The sequence below is a fragment of the Populus euphratica genome, unplaced genomic scaffold (assembly GCF_000495115.2).
Source record: "Populus euphratica unplaced genomic scaffold, PopEup_1.0 scaffold10.1, whole genome shotgun sequence".
In the NCBI taxonomy this organism is placed as follows: Eukaryota; Viridiplantae; Streptophyta; class Magnoliopsida; order Malpighiales; family Salicaceae; genus Populus; species Populus euphratica.
Genome location: NW_011499856.1, coordinates 1781335 through 1789265, shown reverse-complemented (window position 1 = coordinate 1789265; position 7931 = coordinate 1781335).

Genomic DNA, 7931 nt, shown 5'->3' with positions numbered 1-7931 from the left:
TCTTTCCCTGGAACCAAGCACATCCTAACACCCAAAATATATATAATTAAATGTAAAAGATGCCTTTTTTAGTTCTTTACATAAAAGGAAAACGTGAAAACAAAGCATGGATTGCATAATTAAAAACTAAAATAAAAAATAAAAAAATTAACGAATGTTTGGTTTTTAACCTTCGAAGAAGCTGCGGCCACTGGAGAGTTTTGCGGGTGGGAGGGCCATCTGTTATTATTTTCACTATTTAATTAATTGGATTTCTGTATATATATATATATATGATAAAAGTAATTACTGTTAAGAAGGGAAAGATTGGACTCATTAAATCTGAGGTGGTTTTAAATTTCAATTTCAATTTTAATTTTACTGGATATATTATTGATTTTTTGTTTGAATTATGGAGTCGTTGATTTTTTGTTTTGGAATCTAGGGGAAGATGGAGGGCACCGTCAGACAATACGTCATCTGGGAGTATGGATTGGATTCCGCGAGTCAGCGTGCGTGTGCTTTATTTCTGACGCTGACACGTTTTAACTTTTGACCAGCCTTATTTGGCAGACGCGAACTCAAAATTGACTCCTGAAAACAAAATCTAGATATCAGACTCGACGTCATCCCCATGAGCTCCCGTGGGTTTGTAGAAAAAATAAAAATAATATAAGTGGAAACATTATTGTAATTTATAATGTTTCAAGAAAATAATTATAAAATTAAATTTTTAGTTAGTATAATATTTAAAAAATAACATGAAAAAAAAATTAAAAAAAATTATACTAAAAAACAACATAAAAAAACGATGCAGAAAACACTCTAACGATTTATATTGTTTTATAAGAAAATTTACAATTATAATTTTTAATCAGCTTGATATTAAAAATAATAAAATTTAAAAAAAAATCATAATAAAAAAATCATGTAGCGAATGTAGGAATCCATAGTGTTTTAAAAAAAATTATAAAGTTGAATTTTCAACTAGCTCAATATAAAAAAATTAATAAAAATAATTTTAAAAAAGAAAAAAAATCATATGGAAAAACACCGTAATAATCTACAATGTTTTAAAAAAAACTACATTCTCAACCAATTTCATATTAAAAAAAAATAAAAATAATTATGAAAGAAAATAGAAAAAAAATGAAAAAGAAGAAGAAAAAAAAGACAATTTTTGACAAAAAAAAAGGGGGGGAAATGGAGAAAAATAGAAAAAAAATATGTGAAGAAAATTAAAGCTAAATTCTCAACCAAGTCAATATTAAAAAAAATCAACAATGATAATTTTAAAAAAAAATATTATAGGAAAAAAAACATATTGGAAAATATCGTAATAATTCACAGTATTTTAAAGAAAAAATATTAAGCAAAATTCTCAACCAGCTCAATATCAAAAAGAATAAATCGATAAAGATCATTTTGAAAAAAATCGTGTAGAGAAACATTGTAATTATCTATAATGTTTTAAAGAAAAAAACTATATAACTACATTTTCAACCAATTCAATATTTTAAAAAAATAAAAAAGATAATTTAAAAACACAAAAAAAGAAGAAAATCCTGGAAAAAAGAAGAAAAAACAAATAAAAACATGCAAAATCCAAAAATAAAAAGGGGAGGAAATGAAAAACAAATATGGGAAAAGACAAAAAAAAAAAGCAAAACACAAAAAAAAAAAAACAACACAAAAACAACAAGGCAAAACACAAAAAAAAAAATAAAAACAACACAAAAACAACAAAAAATTTTTATAAAAAAACAATAAAAAAATATGCTAGAAAAGCTATAATACTTTCCCCGTATATTTTAAAATATTTGTTAATTATTGGCAAGATTACAAGTATAGCCTAAAACTAAAGAGTAAATGAACCCTCATCAATTAATATGATGTTATTTTAAGTTTTATTTAAAAAATAAAAATAAAATATTTTTAAATTAAAAAAACAATCAAACAAAGATTTTGAATTACTTTATCAAGTTGCAAATAACCTCTCATTAGATTATTTAAATTTAACTAGATTAACCCTATATGAGTTTTTGAAAATCCAATTTAGACCAAGTCCAAGTCAACCCATATAGATTAAGCTATGGTTGATAATACTAATTATTAATAATTTTATTAATCACGGGTCGATCCAACAAGTCAATTTGAAATCTAGATAACTTATCCTTAAGTTTTTTAAAAATTTAACTTAAAGTGATTGAGTTTGACCTAAATTAACCTATTAGTCGATCTAAATTGTTTGATTTTTTTAAACAAACAAATAATAATTTAATTAACTAATTTAACTCATGATATAATTCTTATTTCAAGTGAACCTAATTATCAAATAAATAAAAAATAATAAAAAGAAAGGAAATTTACTTTTTTTATAGACATATTTTACTATTTACAATTACAATGTAACTCATGTATTTTCCTTTCAAAAAAAAATCAAATATCTTAAAGTAAGGGGATTTTAGACTTTTCACATGTTCCATTTATCATTAAATTAATTATAGGGGTATAAATATTTTGTTAACATAGTAAAATAATTTAATTACCTTTACATAAAACATTTTAAAATTAGCACACAATTTACTTTTTATTTTTTAAATATAATAAAATAACAAGTTTAAATTTTAAATAAAAATAAATAAACCATGTATTTAGGAATTTTTTTGTCTTTTCACTTGGTTTTTTTTTTACCAAGTTCATTAAAAGGAACATGATTTTTGAATAACGAATAATAATTATGTAAGAGAAAAAGGTTCTTAGCATACATGGTGCCTCTCGATGGGAAAAAAAAATATTTTTATTATATTTTTATAAGTGTTATTAAATCTTCTTTTTATTGATATGGTGCGTGTCAATAATAGTAAGATAGTTTGCTTTTGATTGGACTATTTTTTTTGTTTTTTTTTACCCTCCCTTAAAAGTTGTACATTAGCCATAGCCTTCTTTACCTTCCCTTGAGGTCTTATTTGTTTCTGTATTTTAAAAATATTTTTTAAAAAAATTAATTTTTTTTATTTTTTATTAACTTTAAATTAATATGTTTTTACTGTTTTCAAATCGTTTTAATATGCTGATATCAAAAATAATTTTAAAAAATAAAAAAAATATCATTGACATGTATTTTTGCACGAAAGGCTATTTGAAAAGCAATAGCAACCATACTTCCAAACAAGGTTTTAAAGGTTGTAGATTAGTCCTCCTATTTGTTGATATTTTTAACTTTAGTCCTTATTTTTTTATTTCTATTTTTTTTCCTTTTGTAAAAGGCTTTATTTGTTTTTAATTTTATTTTCTAATTTCAAATTGTCATATATTAATTTTTTTAATTTGGCTTTTATTATTTTGATCTTTTGTAAAAAAAATTATTAGTTTTCAAATTCATCATTCGATTCAAATTTATAGTATATCATTTTTTCTAATTTGATACTTATTCTTTTGTTAAAGTTATTTTTCTTTTTAATTTCACCATCCAGTCAAAAAATTATAATTTTCTCTCTAATTTTTTTTTATTGTAATTTATATCCTCCTTTTAATTGTTAACTTTTTTTGGATCTTTTCGTGTGATTTTTTTTTCTTATTTCATTTTTTAGCATTTAATTTGTTGGAGCGGGCTTTATGATTTTTTTATATATGATATGTCTAGTCTAATGACCCATGTCATTGGACTGAAAAGTTAACGAAGATTTACATCTTTTTTATGTTATCTTTTTTTCTAACTTCATTATACGATATTATTTAAAAAAAATGTTATTTTTATGGTTTTGTTTCATTTTTTTTCCTATTAGATTATCATAATTTCATAAATTGGAATACATATTTAATTGATTAACTTAAGCTAACTTACCCTTTTTTTTCTAAGTTATAAGAGTTAATTCATGCTGGTTTTTTATTTTTTTTACTTGATTTTATATTTTTATATTTAAATGGTTGAAAATTAAATAATATTGTTTTTTCACTCTTGAAAAAAGTTTTTTTTACCAAGTTATCATTGCTGCTTTTTAAAAAAAAAATTATTTTTTTTGTTTAATTTTTTCATCTAATTAAAATAAAACTATTTATTTAACCAATTTAATTTGAAAAATTTTCTTTTTGGCATTTGTGACACCTAAATATTATTTATTTCCAAAACAAAATGCAAACGTACATCATAGTGTTGTACCGTATATGGTTTAATAACTATTGTAATTAAATTAATTCATGGGGCATGAAATCAGTGTGTGGGTCACTAAATCAACCCATAAGTTAACTATTAGAAAAAATATATATAAAAACGTAATATATATAAACGTTGTCGTTTTGCAAGTGTAATCTATATCTTCTATTTATCCCTCTTTAAGAGTAGAAAATCCCCATCTTTAACATCAAAATCCCTAATTCATAGTCACCAACTCTATAACTCTTCTTCTTTTCTTCTTTTAAAGTTCAAATTGGTTTTCTTTCTTCACAACCATAAGTCACCACTATAATTTCTTCCTCTCAATCTTCAAGTTGTTGTCTCCGTTAAACCTCTCGAATAATAGCTTTGACAGTGTTGAACATTGAGCCTTCTTGGAAGATCAATGAATTTGGTTTAACATGGAACCCGTTTTGGAAGATGAATGAATTTAGTTGAACAATGAGCTAATTTTGGAAGATATATGAATCTTCGAATAGAAGAGTAAACCTGTGTTCCTTGAATAAGCTCATGAATAGTTAAAAAGAATTGAAGTTTTTCTTAGATCATGCATGATTTAGCTTTTAATTATTTTCAATACTTTGTAATCTTTTATCTCTACAAGAGGCATATATGTAATGATATTTTAGCAGTGAACATGATTTGATGCATAAAAAGAATTGTTTTCCTCCACGTATCTCTCCCTCCTTTTGAATGGTTGGAAGGTTGAACTAGTTATTGCTTTTAAACCCTAACCAGAGGTATCAGAGTTGATTTTTCTTAATTTAAAATAGCAGCGCCATACCATAAAAAACCAGCAAAACTAATTCTGAGATGAACAATGGTAGCAGAGAAGCACACTGCTAAAATGAGCAGCGAGCTCATTTTTACTTATTGATAAACTAAACAACCATATGTATCAACAGAGATGTGAGGATCCAGAATAATACCCATTGAATTCTTCTCTTGCTCTAACGCTCAGCTCAGCTAAGAAAACGTAACGCATTGAATACGAATGAATTTTACTCTTGCTTTAAATTTTTAACCTTTTCACCTAACCTGACCATTTGCTCCGCTGTAATGTGAACAAACCTATGTGGAACGAGTATAACAGCCACGTGTAGCTTTATAGCAACTCTAATGCCATGGCAAGCTACTTATGAAATATTTTTATGATCAACGACAAAATAGAGATATAAAGAAGTGCAGAAATGTTATCCATGTATGGTTGAGGAAGAAAGAGTTGTAGTTGGTTGTTGGGCAGTTGCTGAAAAATGCCTTGGTTGGTTTAATTACTCTTGATGCAGTCCGGCGTTCATGGTTAAGGTTTTTAGGGTTTGGAGGAGAGGGACCATGAATTCCGGAAGAGACATGACAGGAGTGGAGAGAGTGACTGTTCACTGTGGGTTTTATCTCTGTATTTTGATTATTTTTTGAATTTTTATTTTACTCGAGATGTCAAATATATTTTCACATAGGAAAAGTAAAAACATGATGAAATTGTTTTTTTCTTTGTAATTTTTCTTGTTATAAGTTATGAATGAATATTTATTAGTTTTTATATATATTTAGATTGTTTTAATATAATGATATTAAAAATATTTTATTAAAAAAAATATTTTATTAAAAAAAAAACAAGTTTCAATTTTAAATACCTCCTCCTTCCTCCAAGCGTAACATAATGTCTGGACCAAAAAAGTAGGTCGGAAGGAGGCCCAGAGAAAACAATTCACCATGTGCTCTGCCCAGAAAGTCATCAAATCATTTCCATCCACTCATTAGACTTTATATCTGTGGGCATGATCAATTAATATCCAGGCTTCAAATTCAATGCAACGATGGTTCCTCGGTTGTCTTGAGGCATCTTTGAGCAATCTGAAGAGGAAATGGGAGCCTGGTACAGAAAATTCTTTGGGAATGGTCGTGGATTTGGACGGTGTTTTTTTTAAAAGATGATGGGCTTAAAATAATTTTATTTTAAATCAAAAGATTTCAAAAAATCATAGAATCAATTTGTCCATGATTCATCTGAGTTTGGCCAAAACAATTTAAATTGACTTATAAATTTAATTCGATCAATATTCACCTTGATTGAAAATAAAATTTATTTTTAATCAAATAGTAAATTAATAAGTTATAGATAAACTGCACTATGTTTATAACCATACTCTTTATGTTAATAATGTTAAAAAACAAAAATAAATTCAAAATTTAACAAATTTAATTTCCTTAATATAATTTTAATTTTTAAGATCACGTCACATCATAAAAAAATACATATATTTTTAAACTCTAACAAGTATAACTCAACTAAAAAAAATTTAGGTTTTTTTTAAAAAATCATCAATTTTAGTTTTAGAAATTTTAAAGCCACTAAAAAATTATATAATTATTAATTTTTATTTTTATAAAATTAATTAAAATATATATAAATAGACTGAAGCATCTAAATTAATAAAAAAATACATGTATTTGTTGGCAGACATATCCAAGGTAACAAAACATTTTCTTAACTTGTCTTGATCACCGTGTCAAAAGATTCACCAGGATTCACTGTAATGATATCATGATATTGCAGAACCTCAAGAATGTTTCTCACCATGAGGATTCAATGATTTAAAATATATATATATATATATAATAGAGACATTATCATTGAAAATTGCTTAAGAATTCAATATTGATTAAGAAATTATTTTAATAAAAGTTATATATCTAAATGCCTAAATCCTAAACTTGAAATTATCTAACCAAATAAAAGAATCTCTAAGATGCTAGGGCTCATGTAGCATTATGTTTCATATTTAAAAAAAATAGTTTAAAATTAATTTTTTTAAAATAAAAATTAATATTTACGACGCTCCCCTGCTTTATAACCTAAGATACTCAGTTCATTAGCTTCACTTGCATAGAGATTCACAAGACACGTTCAACAAGCCGTTCTAGGAAAAATCTCCGAACAGGGCCACAACGTGGTGCTCGTGCTTGCTTGAATTCCCTCAAAACAGAATCTTTAATCAGGAGCAGGACACGTATATGAATAAGACTTGTTAAGTCAATGTAATAGACGTCTATGATTCTTACACGACTGGAATGGGACCCGTGGTTTTGTTCTTACACGGTTCCTCATTTTCCGGTGCGTAAATGGCGCCCGTGCAAAAACAGAAGCGCCCGCTGTTTCTCTCTCTCTCTCCCTCTAGTCTCTGCCTATCTTTTCCCACAAAACAATAATAATTTTCTGTGCCTAGGTTTCCTGAAAAAGTCGAATTGGATATTAGGTAGAATGATAAATATTGTTTCTTTAAATATTATTTTAAAAAATATGTTTAAATATTTTTTATTTTTAATATTAATATATTAAGCCATTTAAAATTTAAAAAATTTAAAAATACTACAATTTCTTGGAGGGCAGCCTACTTTTTCTATGGTTCCTGAAAATTGAACCTCATTTATAAATTGCTTAAAAAGATTGTTAATTATTCTATTTTAAAAGTGTTTTTAAAGAAATTAAAGTTTTTTAAAATTATTATATTTTTAAATTATTTTAATATATTAATATAAAAAATAAATTTTTTAAATAAAAAATATTATTTTAATATATTTTAAAATAAAAAACAATCATAACCATATTTTTTAATAACTGAAATATTGTTAAAAACATAGTTTTAAAGTTAGTGGATGTGCAAAGACAAATCAAACCAGTAAATAAAATCAAGAAACATGATATTATTTTTGAACAAAAATACCAAATAACCTTCATAAAAGGATGGTCGTATAGCCCTCGAATGTAAGAATA